This window comes from Henckelia pumila, chromosome 1, assembly GCF_033568475.1.
Source record: "Henckelia pumila isolate YLH828 chromosome 1, ASM3356847v2, whole genome shotgun sequence".
Lineage (NCBI taxonomy): Eukaryota > Viridiplantae > Streptophyta > Magnoliopsida > Lamiales > Gesneriaceae > Henckelia > Henckelia pumila.
Genome location: NC_133120.1, coordinates 119,000,849 through 119,014,836, shown reverse-complemented (window position 1 = coordinate 119,014,836; position 13,988 = coordinate 119,000,849).

The following is a 13,988-nucleotide window of genomic DNA, read 5'->3' as shown; positions in this document are numbered from 1 at the left end:
CACAAAAGGGAGACTATTCATCACTTCGTAAGCCGTGTGATTGTTTTCGTAAATCTAATGATAACTATTATTTTTATTTTTATACCCTAGTGAATTTTGAATAAGTCAAACTTTTAAATTGGTGGTTTTATTATTATTTTACTTTATTACTTTTTTTTTAAAGAGTATTTTACTTTATTAATGCTTATAGAGAGAAAATGGAAAATGCGGAGAAATTCAATTTGTTAATCTAATAAAATATGAATTTACATATTTTAAAAATATAATTTTGTTATTAAAATCGTCAACCCTGATTGACGATTCACTGCTTAATATTTTTAAAATTTTTAATTTTTCAAATAATTTTACTTAGTCAAAAAATATGATATTATTATTCAATTATTCTAAATAGTAAAATATTAATAAACAATGTAAAAATGAAGTAATAAGATATATTAAATAAATTAAAATGAAATAATTTAATAATATTATTTTAATAATAATAGTTATATAATGAGAAATAAATGTATTATAAATAATGGTCTAGAAACGACAAGAATAGTGACAATATTAATAAGTAATAGTAAGAAATGAATTAATAATATGTATTGTGAGATATAAGAAATTAATAAATAAAAAATAAATCAATATAGTTTTCTAATAAATAATAACAATGACGAGTAAGAAGAAGTAGCAAAAAGAAATGACTTAGTAACAAATAATAATAAGATTTCAATCAATAATAATATTAACTGGAAAATAGTAAGAAAATTAATGGATAGTAAGATTTAAATAAATAATAATAAAAATATTGATATTAAATGTAAAAATAGTAATAAAAATCATTGATAGTAAGAATTCAATTATTAATAATATATAAATTATACTAATTATAAAACAGAAAGAAATAACACTTTACATAAGAATAATAAATGTATAATAAAAATACACTTTAAAAATTAATACAAATAATTTTAATATTAATATGATAATATTATTCTTTGTATTATTATATTATTCATAGATATATTTATTTTTATTCCTATTCTTTATTATTTCATAGATATATTTATTTCTATATATTCCTATTCTTTATTATTATCAATTTATTTCGAAATTCTTGTTAGAATTTATTAATATTATCAAAATATTTAATTTAATTATATTAGACTTATTTCTTCATTTTCTATTGTACTTACTATCGATAATATTAATATATTTTAAAAAAATTATCCAGTTATTTATATCTTATTACTACTATTATTTTATTTCATATTATTTATTGTTTTGTTTATTATATTTATGACCTAGGTAATTATTTACAATTCATGGGGATATTTTAGTCCTTTCATGGTAATACACAAAATTAATCCTTAATGTTATCATTATATCAAACATCATGTATTTTATCCCACCATATTATTTATCCATATTTTTTATTTTTTTAATTCTTCTTATTATCAATCCTTTGTTTATCCTATCACACATAACAAGAGGAAAGTAGTCAAGTTGTTTTTACCGTGAAAAAGTGTCTTAGATAGCTTATAGTTATCAAGGCCAGCTCAAAAAGAGTCCATATTTCAAAGAAATTTTTTAAAAAATGTTTATTTACATCCTCTTAACAGATATACAATCCGAACATATTTAATAAGAGAAGACACCTGAAGATTGAACTAACAAATTTATTTTAAACAAATCCACTTTGAAACTCATATAATATACGCGAAAATAAACAGTGAACAATTTATTAATAAATATGAGTGAAGAAAATATTAAAATAAACTTAGATCAATTTATTTGAAAGAAATACACCTCAGATTTTAATGGTAATTATTTATTATATATGATGGTATATTCACAATATATATACACACACACAAATACACAGGGACGGTCCTAAGAAAAACGAGGCCCTGGGCAAAGTTTAAACTATGAGCCCTTTGGTATTAACTTGAAGATTTATATATATATATATATATATATATATATTCCAATAACATAATTAAAATAAACCAAAATACATAAATCAATAAAGTACACAAATAAAAGAAGGTTTAAATAATTTTTCAAAATATTTTAATCAACAAAAAATATTATTTAAAATTGGTTCTTCTTATGTTTTTTGAAACAAAATCATCAATTATGTCGTCATAAGATATATCTTCTAATATGTTTTTTTTTATGCAGAGGATCGTCAAATCATTCGGTTTTTCTTGACTCATTGTGTGGTTTTCAAAAAAAATTTCAATAATTTTAACTTGGAAAAACTTTTCTCAACTGATAATACAGTCACATGAATAGTCAATAAAATTTGATACACAACCACGATCATAGGAAAAATATTTATTTTCAGACCTGCAATCCTCGAATTTTCAGAATCTATGTAAAATTACAAAAAATATTTATATCTTACCTTAAACCAAAATAATGTGAACAAAAACATTAAATCAAAATAAGATTAAAAAATATATCAAAATTCAAAAATAAAATAAATTTGAACAAGAGTCTTCTAATTCATACCTTTGATCGTTTTGTTGAATGCGTTTGTGTATTTTTGTAAATTTTGTATTTCTCTATTTTTTGAATTCTTAAACTATTGATAGTCAATTCACGTAATCGCACGCAACCACAAACTAACAAAAGAGCAAGATATTATCGAAACTCTCAAAATTAAAAACTCAAACCTTTCTTTTATGTGGATGAATGTTGTGTGAGAACATAATATATAAATTTATATATAAATATATAATAATTTTTTTAAAAAAAAATTGGAGCCCCACAAAACGGTGGGAAACTTGGACGCGGGCCCTGGCTGCCCTGGGTCAGGACCGCCCCTGCAAATACACACACACAAACCTATAATACAAAGAAATACTTTGGTATACAAAATAATATTATTCATGTGCCGGATCGAATAGAAAATTCGTTTAATAAAATTTAAATGTGAATATTTTGGTATAAGTTTTTGTGATTAATTAAATATTAAACTTATCCCGAATTCCTTCATTTATACCTCCAATTTTTCATAATATACTTGGATTAATTGGATATTTTTAAAATTCTTTGTTACATGATATAAATGAAGTTTAGGGATATATGAAATAAACCCACAATAGTAACAAATTTCGTCATCCTTCAAAAAAAAAAAAAACAATGAAATGTATTACGTATATATATAAAAAAGCCCTTAAGGGTGTCCGAGTATGTGAAATAAAATCTTGAAAAATGGTCAGGAGTTCGAATCCTCTTACCAATACTTTCTCAAAAGAGTCTGTAGTGACCCGTTTCGGATCACCTACCAAGCAGAAATGTATGTATGCAATTAAACTTAAACAGAATACAACTAGAGATAACTGCGAAAATTTAATTAATTACTAACTTGGTAGAATATAACCGGTAACAACTGAACCACAATAATAATACAACCCAAATGGAACAGTAAAACAACAAGATCCCACCTAAACTAAGCTGCTAGTAACCCTTGTATCCAAATCTTGGTCACCTACTACGCACATGTCCAACTTATGTGAAACCTGCAACTGCCACGTCGAATTGGGTGTCTACAAAATAACCAAGGAAGTGAGCGATAACAACGCTCAATACGAATAATACGAGTATACACATGCTATGAGAGCGTGAATGCAAGTGTAAAGGGTACTAAAAAACTATCACAATCAAACTCTACTCAGTCAAGAAAGGCGTCATGGTATGCAACACGCGAGACCGTCGCATCATGAGGTAGAACACATACTAGAATAAATTATGGATAGGTGACCCGATCCCGCACTAGCGGGTCCAACCTCCACTAAAGAATAAGGGGTTGAGCGACCCCACTAGATAATATAACAAGATATATGCTCAACATGATAATACATGCATGCATCATAATAATCGTTGCATAATATATGCACATAAAACATGTCAGATAAACAATCAACACATAGAACATGCATACTCAACCATGATATCTCAGATAGTATGTCTGTACCTTAATAACTGACCTATATGAACAAGCATCTATAGTCCAACACCGCGTATCAAGATAATATCATATCACTTACACTTATAAAATCCTTGACTAAGCTAATAAATACTTCATAATACTACTAGGGATCTCGAAATATACTTGCGCTCGTCGTCAGCCCGCTGATGTCGAAGGCCCTGACCCAAGCACAGCTCTACTACAATCCCGGCCCGTAGCACCTAGCTATTACTTGGCCCTCAAGAAGACGACTAAACCTTAAAAATATAAACTGATACACACTCAAACACCTCCAAACACACACCAATTATGAGAAATATGTGACCTATTTATAGACGGAGTTCGGAAGATCCGAACTCGCATGCTTGCCACATCTCAAACTGCTTCTGATCGGAAGCTCCGATCGGATATTTGGAAGCTCTGATTGTAGTAGCCCGGTTTTATTTTACAAGATTAAATTTTCCAAACATGTTAGAATTAATAAAACATGATTAAGATATTTTAATATGATCAAACGGACCAAGGAATCGGGTCCAAAATGTCTGAAAAATGATTAATGGACTTAATTGGGCTTGGGTGGTTCGGAGGGTCCAAACTCAATCCTTAGGAAGATCGGATGGTCCGTACCGATCGGAGCCAGCGAAGGAGTTCGGAATCTACGGAACGATCGGAACCTCTGAAGTGAAGATCGGAGCATCCGATCGTAATGCCATGAACATGGAAATAAAACTTGAACACGTAGCTGCATGCATGAGATCGGAACCTCTGAAGTGCAGATCGGAGCGTCCGATCTGGGCCGATCGGAACAAGGCATGCATGCACATATCGGAGCCTCCGATCCGAGGTTCGTAGCTTCCGATCGTGGTCTATAAATAGGGGTAGAGATGGCTCATTTTTAATGCATTCTAACCTTTCATTTGCCCATATTAGCTCGATTTTAAAGGCTTTTGAGTACTCTTATTTTAAGAGTTGGAGAATGTAGTTGATTTTATAAGATAACGGACAGTATCCGTAGTAGTTGCCAAGCATCAGAGCTTTGGCGAGGTGTCCAAGGGTCGTAGCAGGGCTGTGCCCAGGCGCTGGGAGCATTCGATATCAGCGGGCTGATAACAGACGAAGGTATAACTTTATCCCCTTAAAGAAATAGGGAGTATGCTATAGTTTAATCAAGGCTTTTAGAGCATGATAAATGATGCATGGTTATTATGAATTGTAGTGTTGCATTGTAGACTTGGAACCTAGATGGGGGCTTCTAGGAATTTTCTTAGAAAGGTACGTAAGTACTGACTGAGATTGCCAGCAGGTATGCATGCTTATGTGTTGCATTTATATGCCATGGTTATTATGGATGCATGATCCATGTTTTATTGCTTTGAGATATTATGTTTCATGTGCATTTCATATTGAACTTGGATATCCTTCGAGATAAGCCTGTGTTATACGGTGCTCAGCCCTTGTTAGGACGTTTTGAGGCACTGAGAGTCACTTGACCGAAGGGTCATTCTGTCTCTAGTGTTTTCAGGGGACATCCTAGGTCCATGTCTAGTTAGGAGTGAGTGGTTGAGTCCAGTGGTTTGATTCCTCGAGGCTACAACTAATGTCATAGGCTCCATTCTGAGCAGATTCTGATCTGTCTACCCAGATATTATTTCCCGGTCATTACATTGCATGCATCATATGCGTATGTTTACCCGTACTAGCGTACTGAGCGTTTTATATTCACGTCCAGTTGTTTTCTGTTTTTCTGGACACCCCATTCGACGGGAAAGTTGCAGGTAATTTTCCTAGTGATCTGGAGATTTGATGATGACCAAGGAAGGATTGCAGGGTCAGCCACTAGATTTTACCATGCTGGTATTTTAGTTATTTTAGTTTCCGCAGTTTATCTTTTATTATTATTTAATTGCATGCCTAAATTTCTGATTAGTAGGTGATCACGGTGCGGGTCACTACACTGATCATGATCGAAATTTCCTATCCCAAACTTCGAACATTCCGTTCTGCATGAACCTTGTTTACACACACTTGACACCTCAAAAGTGCGCATGACCTAACCTTCGAAAGTTTCGATCACACATTCGAAAGTTTCGAACTCGACCCTTTGATTCCGAACTCACTCGGTCCCTTATATCAGTTTTCTAATCTATTCAAGTCCAAGTTCGGTGGTTCCAAACCACCTGAACCCACTTTGTCCTACGGGCAATTTCTGAACCTTCGGAGTTGATTTTTTACTTGGTTTAATCATAATTGTTTCCATTACCCACTTTGTCCTACGGGCCATTTCTGAACCTTTCAAAGTTGATTTTTCACTTGGTTTAATCATAATTATATCCATTAATCATGTTTTACTTATATAAATATGTTTAACCATTTAATTATGTAAAACATAATTTTGGATTACTATAAGTCTGTGACACATGACTTACTCAATACGATTTACCTTACTAGTATAGTTTTCAAGATATTGCAAATATTCTAAGGGTTTATTAATTTAATGCGCGAAGGTAGCAAGTGAAGTTCTCACCTCATTAAAAAAAAAACCATAAAAAAACCAATAACAAGGTGTGGAAGAGAATTTAGTTACTTGGGTATATGTCACACCCTGTATTTAGTGGGAAAATGGGGTATTATATGCCTCCCCCTATCTTAATCAGGCTTGACACGTACGTTTCGATCCCTATTTGATGGAATATAGATGTGGGGCTGAATTGTTTTAATTAAATCATGTGAAATTATGATACATTTCATGTTTTTCTGTTAAAATGATAAATATTTAATATATATAAATATTGTCCCACACAAAAAGTGAATAAAAAAATTGAAAGGTTTATTAGAAGATTAAAGTTACTAACTTTACTAATAATTAAATTAACCATAATGTATTTTTGGTGAACTATTGAATGGTTTAAACGAATAAGTGCATATACATGAAATGATGTCTATTCCGCAAAATTTATGATGTTTATGGAGTTTTTGTTATGACAGATCTATCTTTAATACGTATGTGAACTAGTATTGTGTATGGTGTTGTCAACACCATGACATGTGACAGAATAATAAAAATATGAATAAATTAATAAAACACAGAGATAATTATGCATAAATATAAAAATATTTGGGCAATGTTTCACGGCTAAATAATCACTAGAAAATATAATAATTAACTTACAAATCCAATAGTAGTTATTACATGCAAAACTAATTTCTTCAACAAGTTGATAAAACCAATTTCATCCTAAAACAAATAACCAGAATATACCATACCAAAGAATGCAAATCTCGTGTGCCAAAATTAGGAGTTGTAACAAAAACGAATCTTCAATCAACACAACCAATGTACTTAAGATTTTGAGGCCTGAGATGAGCATAAAAAATGGTGCCCTCAAAAATTAATATTCATATATTTTTTTTCGACATAGATATAATATTATCTATAACATGAATTCTAAAAATAAATATAGACAAAATATATGGTCCAAAAGAATATGTCATAAAAAAATACTAAAAAAACTAAGAAGATGCAAACAAAATATAAAAATCATTAATTTTCCAAACCAATACATAGTCATTTAAATATTGTTCATCTCGCCATTTTTGAAGCGAAAGTATTGATTAAGTTTGAATAATCGACTTTCTCACCAATTTTTTTTCTTCATAGATAACATAGCTACTCTCATTTAGACTTTTCATAAAATGATATTCTTGCAAATAAAATTATAAAATTCCCAAATTTTCAAACCCAGAAACAAATTAACAACAATCCAATATATTGCCCATGTTTTGATATATTCTTGCAAATATATATATATATAGTTTTGATATTATGGGCAACCATCATGGGCACCTACATGGGCAACATCTGACGTGGCAATCACTGATTAGATGTACAAGATGCCACGTCAGGTATTGCCCATGTAGGTGTCCATGGTGGTTGCCCATAATATCAAAACTATATATATATATATATATATATATATATATATATATATATATATATGTATGTATGTGTGTGTTATATTTTTAAGATTTTGGTGCCCCAAAAATTTTTGGGCTTGATGCACTTTTCTCATTTAATACACTACAAGTCATGAGAGCCTGCTTAGGCCTTAGAATAAGTGTTCTATTCAAATGTCTCCAACACACCATGAAAACACGGTATAAGTAGCAATCTGCTACTATGAAATCTTCAAAAAACTTCGATCTCTCAATGGTTATTTCGATTATTATATATAAATGTTCATGGTCGAATTGAAAAAAATAATAATTTTTTCATCTTTTATTTCCCAGTAATCCAATTCGCTCTCTATAGTTGACTCAGGGAGAAAATTTATAGAGTATTTACTGTCTATAAATTCTGTTGTTTTTTTTAGTATATATCTTAAGGGAGATTGTTATTACTTATTATCCGAGCAACAACAATCTCCCTAGTAATATTTCCATAAAAACAATGAAATCACCTTTGAAACAAAATAGCGTTCTGAAATACTTTTTCTAAAATTTTCTACCATGTTTAATTAGAAATCAATTTATCAGAAAACTTACAAATTAAAAAAAAATATCGTGTAAAAAAAAAGGTAACTAGAGTTTGGTGGGATTTTAGCCTATTAACTACTTGTGGCTTTTATGAAAGTTTAATTTGTTTCTTTCGTCGTGTAAAAAACATGGTCTGTATGGATTCGTTGAGCTGTCATTTTACGAGTCAATCATGAAAAGCATGGTCAGTTAATTACTTATTACGAGTTTTAATATTAGGGACGATTAGATACAATGTTCAAGCTTAGGTAAAAAAAAAATTTTATATGAATTGTACGTATATGAATGTTTCAAGCTTAGGACCAAATAGATTTCTGATTCGAGATTAAATTACAACAAATTTTTCTTCTTTGAGCCCAATTTTTTTTAAATAAATTAAATTTTTATTATGACAGTTGTCGATTTATCGTGTTATGTTATGTTATATTGATGGGTGAGAACCAAGTAGTAAATCCTCACGAAAGAAATTAGTTGATTACTATTTACAGTCATTATAAAGTACTTTTTTTTCAAGATTAAGGTAGTGTTTGAGAGGGCTTTTAGGAAGCACTTTTCAGCTTCTCGTTAACAAAATTTCACAAAATTTCAAATTTTGTTAATGAAAAGTTGAAAATTGCTTCTTAGAAGCTCTCCCAAACACTACCTAAGAATCTTAAAACTAAATATTAAGTGAAAGATTAGAACTTATGATGACGTCGTTCAAACAAACATGTTAGTGTTTTAGTTGTTTCACATCGGTTGGATAGAATTTTTGGAAGTGTTTTTATATGAATAAGGACAATTCTTCGCCATTGAGTTAGCTTTTGAAGTTGAGTTAGGTTCAAGTACACATTCTTAACAAGGTATTAGAGCACGTTCCACTGTTGTGTTGGACTACTCATTGTTGAACCACCAGTTTTCCATAGTAGTTGGGCTGCTCATAGATGAGCCACCAGTTATTCCCAGAGTTGGGTCGCCAGTTAATATCTCTGCATTCCAGATTTTCATTTCTGGACAAGGGCAATCCTCTCCCTTGACCTAGCTAGCTTTTGGGGTTGAGTTAGGTCCAAATCCATCTACTTAATATAACAAATATGTAATTCAATGTAACTTTCTTTCTTTTCTTTTCTTTTTTAAGAAAAAAAATTAAATTTCATCTTAGAAAATATATAAAAACATAGAACTAATTTTGATCTGTAAGTCGGTTGGTTGATACTACTAAAGCCAATATTTAAAATAGGTTAAGTAATTTTTTTTTACGACGCCATGAGAATCTGAAGCCGCTACCTTTCGGTGAACACTGGGTAAACCCCGAACTAACGCAATAGTCTACAAACCACGCTAGCTAGGTAAATTGCACTAGACAAGCTCTATGCGACAAGCTAGTCCAAAAATGTATTGGTAAGAGGAATCGAGCTCATAACCTCTGGCCAAGTGCTCACATACTCCACTAACTCGGACATCCCATTAAAATCAAAATAGAGTAAGTATTTATTTTCACGCGGGCTCGCACATAATTACGTAAAAGAAATCAAACGTGACATCTTTATAACCCTTCAATCAACCAAGAAAATGAGATTTTACTTTAGGATAATATTCAAATCATGGATCTAATTATCTATATCTCGACAAATGTGAATGATCAATATTATATAACTTATGTGATAAATCATTGAACCATTAAATATATAGACTGTGTTGAACTTTATCAAGAATTATGACACCACACCCACATGTTAGGATGAATAAATCCGGATAAGTCCAAACGGCATATATGGATTTTGATGAACTGTCACATAATAATTAGGCAATTGTGCATTATTTTGGTATTTATTCCATATAATAGAGCAAGAAAACGCCACAGCACTTGTTTTTATTCTGCTTTAAATATACATCATTTTCAAATTTCATTTGATTAATTTAAAATATTATTAATTACAATTTTGAGTTAATTTGTGTTTTGATAGTAACAAAACTTCTCATTAAACGAAATGCGGAACATGCAAATCGGTTCTCTACAACAGATGATATATATTATGCATGATATTTTTTTGACATATTTTACTTTAAAATTAAAATTAGTAAAATAATGAAAAAAGGTTAAGAAAACCATAATAATCAAATTAATTAAACGGTACATATCCTCTCATCGGGGAAATTTTTTAAATTATTATTCCTTATTATATAACAATAAAATATAATATGTCATACCACTTTCTACCCATCTTTAATATATATTAATCAATACAAAAATTCTCGTGAGACAATTTTATAGATTAGTTTTGTGAGTCGAATATTTTATTTGGACCACCAATGAAAAAAATACTATTTTTCATATCAAAAATATTAATTTTTACTGTAAATATGAACATGGTTGACTCATCTCACGGATGAAAATCCGTGATCCCGTCTTACAAAAGACCTGCTAATTAATTAATAAAATGATTTTTTAAGATCTGTGAGACCGTTTCACAATAGACATACTCATTAATTAATTAAATGACATTGTTAAGATGTCTCACATTAGTTGGATAGAGTATCTGAAGTTTAATATATAGACTTGAACAATACTTTCTCGTGAGCTAGCTTTTGAGATTGAGTTAACACAAGTCCACTTTATATATGGTCTTGGACAATCTTTCTCACCTGAACTAGCTTATAGGGTTTTTTTTTTGTGTAGCGCAAAATTATTTATTTCTTGAAATTAAGAAATTAAAAAATGGATATAAAATGAATTTGAGAAATCAAATAAAAATTTGTGAATGCGATCTTTAGATAATTTGTTGATTTTTCTCTTCAATAACAATTTCTTGTTGAATTTGAATTTCATGAGTATTTGACATTTGTGGAAGATGCGATCTTTAGATAATTCGTTGATTTTTCTCTTCAATAACAATTTCTTGTTGAATTTGAATTTCTTGAGTATTTGAAATTTGTGGAAGATGATTTGATTTATTGATAACATTAATTCGACGAGTTAACAAATTAAAATTCAAAATTTGGGAAGAACGAGATGAATGCTTTGAATCGCGCCTTGAAATTTGACGATCTTCTTGAATTTGATTAAGAACACGATTGTAGTATCCCGACTCCTAATTAAGCTAGTCTACTTCCTAAACATGATTAGGGAATTGGAAATCGGATTCAAAACGATCAATATTGGTTCCGAGAGATTCACGAGTTGGGATAGTTCGGAAGCTCCGAAGAGCAGTTCGGAAGAAAGAGTTGGTGATCGGAAGTACGGAGTAGTTTGGAAGCACCGAACTGGAGATCGGAAGCTCTGATCTCAGGTCAATCAGACAGGGTATGAGTTTTGATTGGGTGATTAGATTTGAGAGAGTTTGAAAGATTCGAACTAGAGTTCGGTAGATCTGAACTATGTCGGCAGCAGTGTGTTGTTCAATCAGAGACACGCATTCGATAGAGGGAGTTCGGAAGGACGATTGGAAGTTCTGAAGTACGTTTGAAAGCTCCGAACTAGAGATCGGACGTTCCGATCGTGGTCTATAAAAATAGGAGCCGAGACCCTCATTTCCTTGCTCATTTCCCTCTCTTCTATCTCGTTTCCAGCTCGATTCTAGTGGGTTCTAGGCGTCATTTTGGAGGTTAGATGATAGGGAGGCGTAGGGGTGGGCGCGGGTCGGGTTTTGGCGGGTTTGGATTTTTTCGTGTCAGGTAGTCAAAATGACTACCCGAACCCGATCCGAAACAATTGTGTACCCGATTTTTCGGGTAAATATTGGGTAACCGAAAATTCTTGTGTATTTTTTTTATATATAAAGTCATTGAAATAAAATCGATACATACATTTGTATTTGTGAGCTTTTACTTATTTTTCACAAGTTTTGAAAAAAAAATACCAACTCCATATAACAATTAATAATTGAGATCTGTGGAAAAATAACCATCATTCCTCAGGTATTAATGTAATGGTATACCCAATCCAAAGAAAAACGAGCGGCCATTTTAGTTGAGCAATATAATGGAAATGGAGAGAAAAATGGAATATTTGGATTTAAATAGTGGACTTACAAAATATGGACTTGGATAACACGAACTAATATATAATGAATGTTTTATAAAAAAACAGGTCGGGTACCCGAACCTAGTCGGGTAGTATAATACATAGAAACCGAACCCAATTTTTTTATAACAACCCGACCCGATCAGGTTGGGTCAGGTAACCGATACCGGGCCCCAAATGCCCACCCCTAGCGAGGCGCTATCGGGAAAGTAGCGGAGTTGTGTCTATGTTTTGAAGTCATCGTCATCAAAAGGCTGACCACGGACGCAAGTATACTGCTAGACTCTGATAAGCTTCGGCGAGTAGCTATTAGTCTAGTTAAAGCTTGTTGTAGATGTTTAGTGATACGGTGATTGTCTACATATATGCTTAGACTATAGAGCCAGTATCGCTAGGTTGCTTATTCTGAGGTACAGACGTACTATCCTAGATACACTGGTTGAATATGCAGGTTCTATGTTTGCATGAGCATGACTTATGTGCATTTATTATGTCAAGATTATTATGTTGCATGCATTGTCATGTTGAGTCTACACCTTGATATTACCTGTAGAGGGGTTGCTCAGCCCCGAGATTTTTTTGGATGGATTCCATGGATTTGGGTCCGGATATACCACTTATTTCTTATGGTATGAGAGTACCTCCTAATGCGACGACACACTGTGCTACATAGCATGGTGTCATTTGTTGAGGAAGAGTTTTTAACGTGATAGGTTTCTTGTACTCGTTCAAGTGCATTTTGCTTTCATAACATGTATATACTCGTAATTTTCGTACGGAGCATGGTTAGCTCACGTCCTTGGTTTTGGTTCTGGACAACTCATTCTGCGAGACAGGACATAGGTTGGACAGATCAAGATGTGGCGGTCATTGAGCTGCAGCAGGGTGTCTTGCACTGTACCATTTTTCCCTTTTTGGAGTTTAGCATTATCTTTGATTGAGTTGTATAACATTTATTAACATTTGTTTTGGATCATGCCGGTAGTTTTAGTTGAATTACTTAAGTTTTCGCTGGTTTATATTATTGTGTTTAAGTTATTTTACATGCTTAAGCTTTGAAATTATTGATTCCGAGACGGTTCATTACAACGATATTCTTGAGTTTGATTAATTTGCTAAAGAAAACGATCTTATTGAATTTGATGAAGATCAACGATCTTCTTGAATTTGATAAAGAACACGATATTCTTAAATTTGATGAAAAACAATATCTTCTTGAATTTAAATAAATTTGATGAAGAGCACGGTATTCTTGAATTTATTGAAGAACACGAACTTCTTGAATTTGACGAAGAACACAAACTTCTTGAAAATGAATTTGAAGAAGTGCACAATCAATTCCTTGAATCAGGACTTGAACTTCTCGAATTTGATGGATTTAAATGAATTCGAAGAAAAATGGCTTGAATACTCCCTTAAACTTCTCTCGATTTTCTTGAATTTCTTGAATTTAAGTTGAGAGAATTTGAGCCTTGGAATTCTTCTCCACTT